The sequence below is a fragment of the Papio anubis genome, chromosome 15 (assembly GCF_008728515.1).
Source record: "Papio anubis isolate 15944 chromosome 15, Panubis1.0, whole genome shotgun sequence".
Lineage (NCBI taxonomy): Eukaryota > Metazoa > Chordata > Mammalia > Primates > Cercopithecidae > Papio > Papio anubis.
The window spans coordinates 22,894,593-22,905,349 of NC_044990.1; the positions used below are offsets into that span (position 1 = coordinate 22,894,593).

The 10,757-nt window shown below is 49.4% G+C and overlaps 1 long non-coding RNA gene across 3 annotated transcripts; it reads left to right on the forward strand.

The window, feature by feature from the left end:
* Window positions 1-296: 296 nt before the first annotated feature.
* Window positions 297-9,137, forward strand: LOC103879218. Of its 3 annotated transcripts, none has more exons than XR_639740.4 (4): window positions 297-374; window positions 4,571-4,691; window positions 5,998-6,148; window positions 7,832-9,137. It is a non-coding gene; the product is annotated as an uncharacterized LOC103879218 (long non-coding RNA). The 3 variants fall into 3 exon arrangements; XR_639741.4 differs by having other exon boundaries at window positions 7,879-9,136; XR_001896817.3 differs by having other exon boundaries at window positions 317-374; window positions 4,506-4,691.
* Window positions 9,138-10,757: the final 1,620 nt, after the last annotated feature.

Consider the following 10,757-nt stretch of genomic DNA (forward strand, 5'->3'; position numbering starts at 1 on the left):
GTTAGTGCAGCCACCATGGCTGCGAGGGACAAAGTCGGTTCTGGGGACGGGGAGCGCCAGATCCTGCCAGCCCAGCCGCCAGCCCTGCCAGAGGGCTCCCCAGCCAGGCTCCTGTCAGTCTCCATCTAGAAACCAGACAGAAAGCACTTCTGTAAATGTTAACCAAAAAGGTCCCCCTGTGATGTCTGTGCTGTAAATCAAAGTAGACAATGTGGGGTGAAGGCGGGGCACACATCTTGTTTCTTTGGAGCCATCACAAAGCAGGGAGGGGGTCTCCTTCAACTCTCAGGTGGGTGCTGGAGCTCCCCACTAGTCCACACTGGGGAAAGGTTCTTAGGGCCTGGAGTCACCCAGGACCCATCTCTGTCCAGGCGGTAAGATTCACCGTTAATCCTACACATATGGGAAGCAGTGTTCCTGCTAAAGATAAGATAAAGCCCGAATGATTTGTGCTGGGGGCTGGCTGGGGGGCTGGGGGAGGCCAGGCCTGGAAGGCTGGGCATAGGAGCACCCTAACCAGCAAGCGGGGGACGCAGCCTCCGTGGCAGACTCCCACAGTCCGTCCGCGTTGCCGGGCAGATTCCCTAAGCATGGTGCACTGAGGTACAGCAGGGAATCCAGAAAATTATTTTGCTTTACACAATGGAGGCTGTGTTATTTAAGTTTAAAATACCATGGGGGAGGAAGGTAAGCATAATCAGCTTTATAAGAGAACAAGCAGGCAGGGGAGCTCTTCCCAGATTCCACCCGTTTGTTAAATCTCTGAGGTTTCCAGAATGTAGTTCTTCCTCCCTCCTGCAGCCTCCCACCTCCCTTCCTCACTCTCCCCTCTCCCTCTCTGCCTTTCTTTGTGTCTGTGCCTCTATAACAATAAAAACCATCAACACAGCCATTGCTGTGAGCAAGGTACTGTTCCAAGTGCTTTTCAGATCATGTCACCCCCAAAACTCTATGAGGAAGGTTCTGCCTGCTTCTCTGCATTGCACTCTCTTTCTCTCCTGCTGCCTCTGCCTCTCTCATACACACACCCACCCCTCCCCCTGACACACACACACACCCTTTAGGCCTCTCTGTATCACCTCCACACACTCACATTCACACTCACACACATACCCACAGTCTTGTCCACACCAGTAAGAAGCAGTTCACCTCCACCAGGAGGGACAGCCTCAGAGCCTGAAGAACACCAGCCTTTGCACTCCTGGGCTTGGCAGTTCTCCTGAGCTACCTGGGGCTGCAGCGGCTCTGAAGGCCTCAGTACTCAGACCTCCCTGAACTTGGTTGAAGATTGTGAACAGCAAAGCAAGAGCTCTACCCCCGCCGACTCTACCTGCCAGGCTGCCCGGCCTAGCAGGGCCTAGGCTGGGTCTACTCTGTCTTCTGTCCTTGGCACTGCTCTGACCTTTGAGGGGAGGGAGAGGCAGCCAGAGGTGAGAGGGAAAACAAAAGAAGACTCTTTTCCAGCAGCAGCACTGACTAGAGAACAGGGAAGCAGGGATTCTGGTCCCGGCCACGCCCCTCACTGCACCTGGACAGCGGGCAGGACATTTAATCTCCATGGAAGAGACTAAATCTTTCATTTCTCTCACAGGAAAATGGATTATCCCCATTTTTATTTTAGGGACAGAGTCTCCTTTCCAACAAAATCAGAGAAGCCCAATGTAAAAACACAAAGGAGGGGCAGGCTCTGTGCAGCCCAGCCTTCACCCTCCTCCTGGGGCAGCCCTTTCCAGACATGCTCACTGAATAAATCCTACTGGGACACAGACTGTGCGCTATCCGTGGCATCGGGGGTGCAGTGCCAAGCACCACTCCCTGTTCCCCAGGAACTTACAGTCGAGAGGAGGGAAACAGGTGACCCGATCAACACGGTCCCCCTAACAGTGACATAACTAACAAGGGGCAGCATGCACAGCACAGTGGATCAGCTCAAGGAAAAGGGAGCTAAAACTGTCTACTTCTAGGAATGTCCCCAAAAGAACTGAAAGAGGGACTTGGAGAGATTCTTGTACAGCCATGTTCACAGCGGCATTATCCACTCTAGCCAAGGGGCAGAAGCAACCCGGGGGTCCACTGACCGTAGAGAATGAATGAGTAAACCAAACGAGGCCCATCCACACCATGGACCACTATTCATCATTGAAAAGGAAGGACATTCTGACACATGCCCCACATGGATGAACCTGGAGAACATTACGCTTAAACGAAATAAGCCACTCACAAAAAGACAGACACTATGTGATTCCACTTGTGTGAGGTACCCGGAGTGGTCCCATTGACAGAGACAGAAAGGAAACAGTGGCTGCCAGCAGCTCAGGGGAGGAAGGAATGGGGAGCTGCTGTTTCATGGGTACAAAGTTCCGGTTTGGGATTATAAGAACATTCTGGAAATGGGTGATGATGATGGTTGCACAATAATAAATATATTTAATGCCGCCAAATTGTACACTTACACATGACTAAGATGTTAAATTGATGCGAATTTCACCACAATTAAAAATAATAATTTTAAAAATTGTTGAGTATGTGTCCAAAGTGGCCAGGGTTTGGCATGGGTTGAGGGGGAGAAGCACAAAGGACGCTGCCCAGACCACTATGATAAGGCCGGAGGCCTGCCTCCACCCCCCAGCATGAGGCCAAAGGGCCTTTGCCCACGCTCTTCCTTTCACCTGATGCTTTTCCCCTCAGTATTTCCATGACTCAAATTCACTCAGCTCTTTCTTCAAATGTCACTCCTCAAAAAGCCCTCACTGACACCACTAACTATAATAAAGCACATACGTGCATGTGCACACACACACACACACACGCACATTCTGCCCACCACGTACCATAGCAGATTTCTGCACAGCACTAACCACCATCTTCTATGCTGGTATATGTATCTCTATTTATTTCTTTTCTGTTTCCCCAACTAGAATATAAGCTTCAGGAGGACAGGGGCTCTGTTTTGTTCACTGTTCTCTCCCCATGCTTGAAAGATTGTAAGTGCTCGTATGAATTTGAAGGATGATGAGGAAACAAGGAAATGGGGGTGTCTGCCCAGCTTGCCAGGGAGGGCTCCCCTTCGAAATTTGAGCCCAATGCCCCCACCTGGCCACAAGTCCACCTACTGAGGCTTACCTTTTTTGCATTTTTCTCTCTCAAGAACCTTGCAGGGAGGTGATGACAGGGTTTGGGAATTTGACTTAGAATCACAGCTACATAATATCTATGATCATCTTCTACCCTTTTAACTTGGCCTTACGGTTTAGATACCAGGAGAATGACAGGGAGTGAATTAAGAGGGGAGATTCCATTTTAGAGAACATATGTAACTCAGTTTTTAAAATAGAATCATACGATTTTTGAGGTAGGCAAGATCACAGACTTCGACTGAGTTTGAAGCACTGAGAGAACATCCAACTGCAAGTGGATTGCAGAGCCCTGGCGATGTGGACAGGCCTGTGTTGTGCATTCGGTCTAGCCCTGCCCATAACTAGGGCACTAAGAAATGTGTTTGCTAAAGAGAAGCTGCTGGTGCCAGCAAGGACACAGGGAAACGCTCCAGAAGCCTGAGGCAAGCTCACCTGATTAGCCTCCACTTCAGTCTCACCCTGAACCCTCACGGGCATGTCTGGCTCTCAGGGCCTGTGGTTCCTAGACACTAATGCTTATGAACCTGATGCTTAAAATTGCCCATGGACATCGGCATGCATTACGAACTCCAGGGCCAGGTGTGGTGGCTCATGCCTGTAATCCCAGCACTTTGGGAAGTCGAGGCACGTGGATTACTTGAGACCAGGAGTTCGAGACCAGCCTGGTCAACATGGTGAAACTCGGTCTTTACTAAAAATGCAAAAATTAGCCGGGCATGGTGGCAGACATGTAATCCCAGCTACTAGGGAGACTGAGGCAGGAGAATCGCTTGAACCTGGGAGGTGGAGGTTGTGGTGAGCTGAGATCTTACCACTGCACTCCAGCCTGGGCGACAAAGTGAGATCCTGTCCAAAATAAAAGAACTCCAACCTCCCCACCTCCCCACTCCCAAATTAGGTTTACCTAAAACAAAGTCAACTTTGAGTAAGAGTTCTATGAAAAACTGAAGATAGAATGGTGAGTTCCTTTGCTTTTTTTTTTTCTAAATGGAGTCTTGCTCTGTTGCCCAGTCTGGAGTGCAGTGGCACAATTTTGGTTCACTGCAACCTCTGCCTCCCAAGTTCAAGTGATTTTCCCGCCTCAGCCTCCTGAATAGCTGGGACTACAGGTGCGTGCCACCACACTTGGCTAATTTTTTGTATTTTTGGCAATGATGGGGTTTTGCCATGTTGGCCAGGCTGGTCTTGAACTCCTGACCTCAGGTGATCCACCCACCTCGGCCTCTCAAAGTGCTGACACTACAGGCATGAGCCCCCTTGCCTGGCCTCCTTTGCTTTTTCAAGGCAATAAAGTCAACTCCCGCTAAATGCACCGTCACTGCGACATGACTGCATCCTCATTCATTGCGCCTTCGAATTCTACTTCAGGAATCACAGATTCTCCAACCCAGAGGGAAAGCTAAACATCAGTAGTCTCATGCTTCCTAACCTAGGGGTTCCTGTCGTTTCGCGGGCCATGAAATCAATGCAGTGGACCATAATGAGAATTTCATTTGAAAATTAAAACAGAGCAGAATGAAATAGAAAAGATCACAGAGCATTACACATACAAAGGTAAGCATTGCTTCATGAAATTTCTTGTTCAGTTATATATAATTGTGACGTGTTTACTGCGTTGCATTATGAAATGTTTCTTACTATAAGACCTGGTCAAAAAAATGTTGAAGGCTACTCCTCTGATCCATTTTCTATAGAGGTCTCAATACTCTCCTATGTTTAATCATTCCATAATCCATGAGCTTATTCAGTGCCTGTGGTGTGGAAGGCACAGAGCTGGATCTTGGGGCAATGAAGACGAACAGGACACTGTGTGTCATAGTCCAGGCAGGAACCAGGGCGGTGGAGGGCACACCCCGATTGGGTCGTCGGAGGAGAGTTTAATAAAGGAGCTACTTATTCAGTGTGGGCAGAGTATAGGGAACCCTAAAGAGATAGTGCAGACTTCCAGGGCCATGAACAGCAGAACAAGGCGGGCAGGGCTGAGGGAAGGGAGCTGCTTCCAGAACCTGAAGCTATGTGGGGGGGACTTCCTGAGAGAGAGGCTGTCGCCTTTAGTCCTGTGAGCCACCAGCTCACAGGAACCCTGTAGGGAAGCTGCCAGAGGGATCGAGAGCAGCTCTCATCTCCCACTGATGATGAACCGCATTGGCCAAATGCCCCCAGAAGCCAGAGGGCACAGGACCCCAGGCTGCCATCCACATGGGAGAGCAGCGGGTAGAGGGTGGAGGGTGGATATGGAGGGCAGACAGACAAAATCACTGCCTACTGGGAACTTGTATTGGATGGATGAGAAGGGACATCATCAGAAAAACCACAGTGGTGCCGTAACTCATGCTGGAAGAGAGGTATTAATGAGGACTTCCAGAAGCACCCAGGAGGAAGCGCTTGACTTCTGGGGAAGGCCAGAGGAGGTTAGGGAAGGCTTGCAAGAAAGAAGTCCAGTGTTCTGTCTCCAAGCATCCTTTTGTTTGAAGAGCCGCCTTCCCTGCTTCCCTCCCTCCACGTGGTCCTAGTAGGATCTCAGAACAGTGCCGTCCTTCTCTGGTACAGGGTAGCAAATCAGAGTATGCGCCTATTCCCTGGCCACAGGTTCTCAGAGTCTTCCCTGGGGATCTTCCACTAGTGACAAAAACTGTCTCTTGCCTCTGAATTCAGGAGACTGAGGGGCTGTACAGTTAGAACTATTCTGCCGTCTCCTCCCTATCCCAGTAAGCATACATATTCAACTTAGGAAAAATTGCGTTGGGACAGAAATTTTACTGGGCCACGTTTTTCACTGAGGGTTACCTTCTATTGGGCGTATACTACTGTATGCTTGTTGATCGTTTCTCTTTTTGAGCGTGAGTTTCTCTCCTTGCAGTCTTGAAGCTGAATTTCTGTCCTAGCACGCCCTGCAGGTGCAGAAGCATGGAAAGGAGAAGGCACTTAGCCTAGTGAGGAACCTGCTGGGCATATGACCTGACCAGAACCCAGGGTGCCTGTGACTGGGGACCTAGGAGGAGGCTGTCACAGTAAGTGTGGGTCAGATCATGAAAGGCTTGGATCAGATGGGGAATGCATTGAGTATTTATTAAGGATTTTAACAGAGGGGACACACACAGAGGTGCATCTTAGAAAGCTCCCTCTGAGAGCTGTATGGAAGATGGGTGGAGGTGAACCAGCCCGGAGGAAGCTGCGGGAGACACAGCAGGCACCAGAACTCAGCTGAGAACACTGGGGAATGGAGAGTGGTGCCTGGATCCTGGAGGAACTGAGTAAAGTACAAGAGTCTACAATTAGTAGCAAGGTTCTGGTTTGGGTGGGAAGGTGGATGGTGGCATGAATGGAATCTTGCTTCCGTTTTTTCCCACATCTCATAACTTTGAGGGTCTTCTCCTTCCTGATCGCCTTCCCTGAAAGCATTCTGAGTTTATCCATGTCCTATAGAAGACACGGCCCACAACAGAACAATACTCCAATGGAGGAAGTCACCATCACACACTTTTATGAACACAGTCCATGGGGCCTGAGGATCTTCCTCGAAGTCATCTCACCGTGATGGCTCACATGGAAAACAGTATTGTCTTAAAGTCCTAAGGTTTTTTTTTTTTTTCACATAGGCTCTGGATCATTTTTTAATTAGCAAAAAAACATTTTTACAAGTGGTAATTTTTGTGTGAGTGGGTAATTTTTTGTTTTGTTTGTTTGTTTGTTTGGAGACGGAGTCTCACTCTGTTGCCCAGGCTGGAGTGTAGTGGCATGATCACGGATCACTGCAACCTCTGCCTCCAGGGTTCAAGCAATTCTCCTGCCTCCACCTTCAGAGTAGCTGGGATTACAGGCAAGCACCACCACGCCCAGCTAATTTTTGTATTTTTAGTAGAGACAGGGCTTCACCATGTTGGCCAGGCTGGTCTCAAACTCCTGGCCTCAAGTGACCCATCCTCCTCAGCCTCCCAAAGTGCTGGGATTACAGGTGTGAGCCACTACGCCTGGCCAATAATTCTTTTTAAACTACCTGAAATCATGACTTGTATCATTAAATAGCATGTCTTCCCTACATGTGAAAACTACACATCTCCAATCCTTTGAATCCAATTTAATTCAGCAAGTGAGTATGGTGTGAAAATTCTGGAATCATTACTATAGAAGATGCCTGAAAAGGACATGCTCTACTGTTTTGAAGCAGCTCTCTCCAATGTGGCAGAGTAACAGTGAGAGAGAGAGACAGAGACAGAGAGAGAGAGAGAGAGAGAGAGAGGAGACAAAGATCTTTGGAGCACTGTCTAGTTGTGAAATGCTGTATGGAGTGGTTGCTATGACTTTTCAAGGCTCTGGCGATATTTTACCTTGAGGTTTACCGTATATACCATTTTCCCAGCTCAACATGTCTGAAAAGTTTTTACCATGTGAACTTCTGATTTCCTGTTATCTGTCTACACTGTGGATAATTCATGACTAGTCACTGGCCCTTCACCTTTGTGATCTTTGTCTTAAAATGTGTCCCCTCACTCTACGGGTTTGTACTGTCCTCAGCTTTCTCTTTGCTTGGGCTGACCTTTTGTTTACTTCCAAAAACCTCATTAACTTTTACAGATGTACCTTACAGGCAGTGGTCATAGACAGCAGGCTTCCTAATACGCCCTTTGCACGTTTTGTGTAAACTACCTTAAAACTCACTGTTTCCCCCTTCTCCTTTCCCTCCCTGCTTTCAGTAAACTTCCACTTCAGGGCTCATCATCTCAAATTGTTTCTCCACCAGCCTCCTTCGTTCCTCTTAGATCACCATTTTTGCAATCCGAGCAGACAGGCCCTGCGCCAGGCGGTGTGTCCACCACATCACGTGGCTCCGTCTTTCTGAAGATCCGGGGGGATCCTGACATGCAGATCTCAGGATGGGGAAAACTGTGTACTTTCAGCAGATCCACTCATTCTACTGACATTTCCCAAACGCCTACTCTGTGTCAAGCACCCTGAGGGACAGAGTGGTGACTATAGAGAAGACAGGCCCACATTTACAGGCAGGCAAGGGGAGCACACGAGGAAGCCTCCGGAGTGGAGCCGGCGACTGACCCAGGGCGGAGAAGAGTCACAGAGGAAAGGGTTGGTGAGCAGAGCTGGGAATGAAGAATGAGACAGCACGCACACAGCTGGCCCCAGAAATGGAGAAATTTGGTTTCTCCATGCTGTGGAACCGAAGAACTGGCAAAAGGAGAGGAGTGTGTGAGACAGAATAAGGGGCTGGGATTTTATCTAAGAGCCACAGGAAGCCGTTGAAACATTCTAAGCCAGAAGCGATAGCATCAGCCTGATCATCTTTCCTTCTTTCTTTCATAGTTTGGAAACAGGAGCTGAATTTGCAGCCCACTGCTGCAACTCTTGGGGGCCATCATTGTGCAGTTTGAAGATGCATTCACCCTGCCTTCATCTTCTGATAACTGACCACTCTGTCCTCATTTATTAACTCTCCTGGTACTGAATGTATCTCCACAAGTCCCGTCAAATACTAATAAATAAACTATGTTAGCACATTTACTCTCATAACAGCCCTTGAATTAAACATTTATATCCCATCTTACACGGAAGGAAATTGAAGCCCAGAGAAATTCAGGGACTCGCCTATGGCCTTAGAACTTTTTCATTCATTTCTGGGACTTGTTCACTATCTCGCTTCCTCAACTGACTGGAAACACAAGGGTAGCGACTGTGTTTGCAGTGGTCATGGGAGTGTGCGTGCCTCCAGCACAGGGGCCCTCACGCCAGGTCCCAGGTTGGGCTGCCAACCGAGCGACCCACCGACCCTCCCTTTTGGTAACACTGGGAACCAGCCAGGGTCAGAGTCAGTGTTGCCCTAGACTCCTAGATTTGAGCACCCCCAACTCCACTGTCCCCTCCCACCTGCCCTCTATATCCATGCTTTTAAAGAAGACCTGGCATTTAACTTCCAAGTATATCGGGTAACTAAAACCAGGTTCACATGTGGTTGCCCTTAAAGCTAGATCCTGCCAGGCGTGGTGGCTCACGCCTGTAATCCCAGCAGTTTGGGAAGCCGAGGCAGGCTGATCGCCTGAGGTCAGGAGTTCGAGACCAGCCTGGCCAACATAGTGATACCCTGTCTCTACTAAAAAATACAAAAATTAGGCCGGCGTGGTGGCAGGCATCTGTAATCCCAGCTACTCTGGAGGCTGAGACAAGAGAATCGCTTGAGTCTGGGAGGTGGAGGTTGCAGTGAGCCGAGACCGTGCCATTGCATTCCAGCCTGGGCAACAGAGCAGGACTCCATCTCGAAGAAGAAGAAAAAAAAGCTAGACCCAGAGCTGAAAGGAACCCAAGCAATGATTCTAATCCAACCGACTCATTTTACAGTGAATAAACTCAGGCTCAGAGCGCACAGTGACTCCCCAATGTCACGCAGCTCCTTACCAGCGAGGCGTGGTCTCAGCAGGGTCCCCGGGTGCTTCCAAGTGTCCTGAACAGTGTTTACTGTATCGCTTTATTCATTCAGAAACATCATGAGTAAATGTTTAATTCAGATTGCTTGTAAAACTCAGTTTTTTATATGCTTAGCTATAGGTCTGGTGAGAATTTATTTTAAAGAGATTTTAAAACACAGCCCCTCTGCATCATACTCAAAATCAGAGTGAGAAAACATTCTTCCCCGCCGAGGCTCGTCGCTGTCCTGGGGCCTCTCCCCGCTCACTCACAATTCTCTTCCTGGGCTGTTGCATCCACCTAAGGTTTCAGCCTCCACTTACAACCTGTAGAGTCCCAAACGGTCATAACAATAGCTAACACACACTGAGCATGGCTCATTCAATCCTCACCAACCTAATGCATTCCACACTACAGAGGAGGAAGCCAGGGCACAGAGAGAGGAAAGGAACTGCCCACAGTTATAGGCAGTGCACTGGGATGCGGCAGGACCCCTTCCCCAGGACAGTGTTATCCGTGAAGCTCAGCAGCAGCCCAGGCTCCTCCCTATCCCCAGCTCTAAATCCCAACGACCAACTGCTGGTTTCCCCACAGGGCTGTCCCATAACCACCTCAAAACTGAACTCAGCTTCGTGACCCAGAACATGCAGGTTGCCCGCACAGTACCAGTCGTTTTTGGCCCTCCCTTCCTTTCCCAACCCATTATATTCCATCCACCCTTTCATTCCTAAATATTTCTCAGACCCGCTCCCTCCTGCCAGTGCACATGGCTACAGCTGTCCAAGTGGCCTCTGTGCTGCAGTATCAGCTGTGGCCCCTGCCCAGGCTCTGGCCTCTAACCCACACTGCCTCACGAACATCAACATGGGATTCCTAAAGGGGAGTCTGGGCGCAGGCTGGCCTGCCTGCCTCAGCTCTCTTGGTGGCCCCGGAGCCTGCCGCCTGCCATGTTGCCAGCCTCTTCTATGGTGAGCAGCCTCGGCTTTGGCTGCAAGACCCAGTTCCCTGACAGGCTGTCCCGATTCACGTGGCTCTGCTTTTACACCTCTCTTCCTTCCCTCCCTCCCCTCATCTCCAGCAGAGCTAGTCACTTCCTCTTTAGCTCCAGCGGGCTGCCCCTTAAACTCACACTCACCCAGGACTTTCTCTAGATGATCATTGTTTACTTGCCTTTCTCTGCTCCCAGGCAGTGGGAACTATGTTATGGCA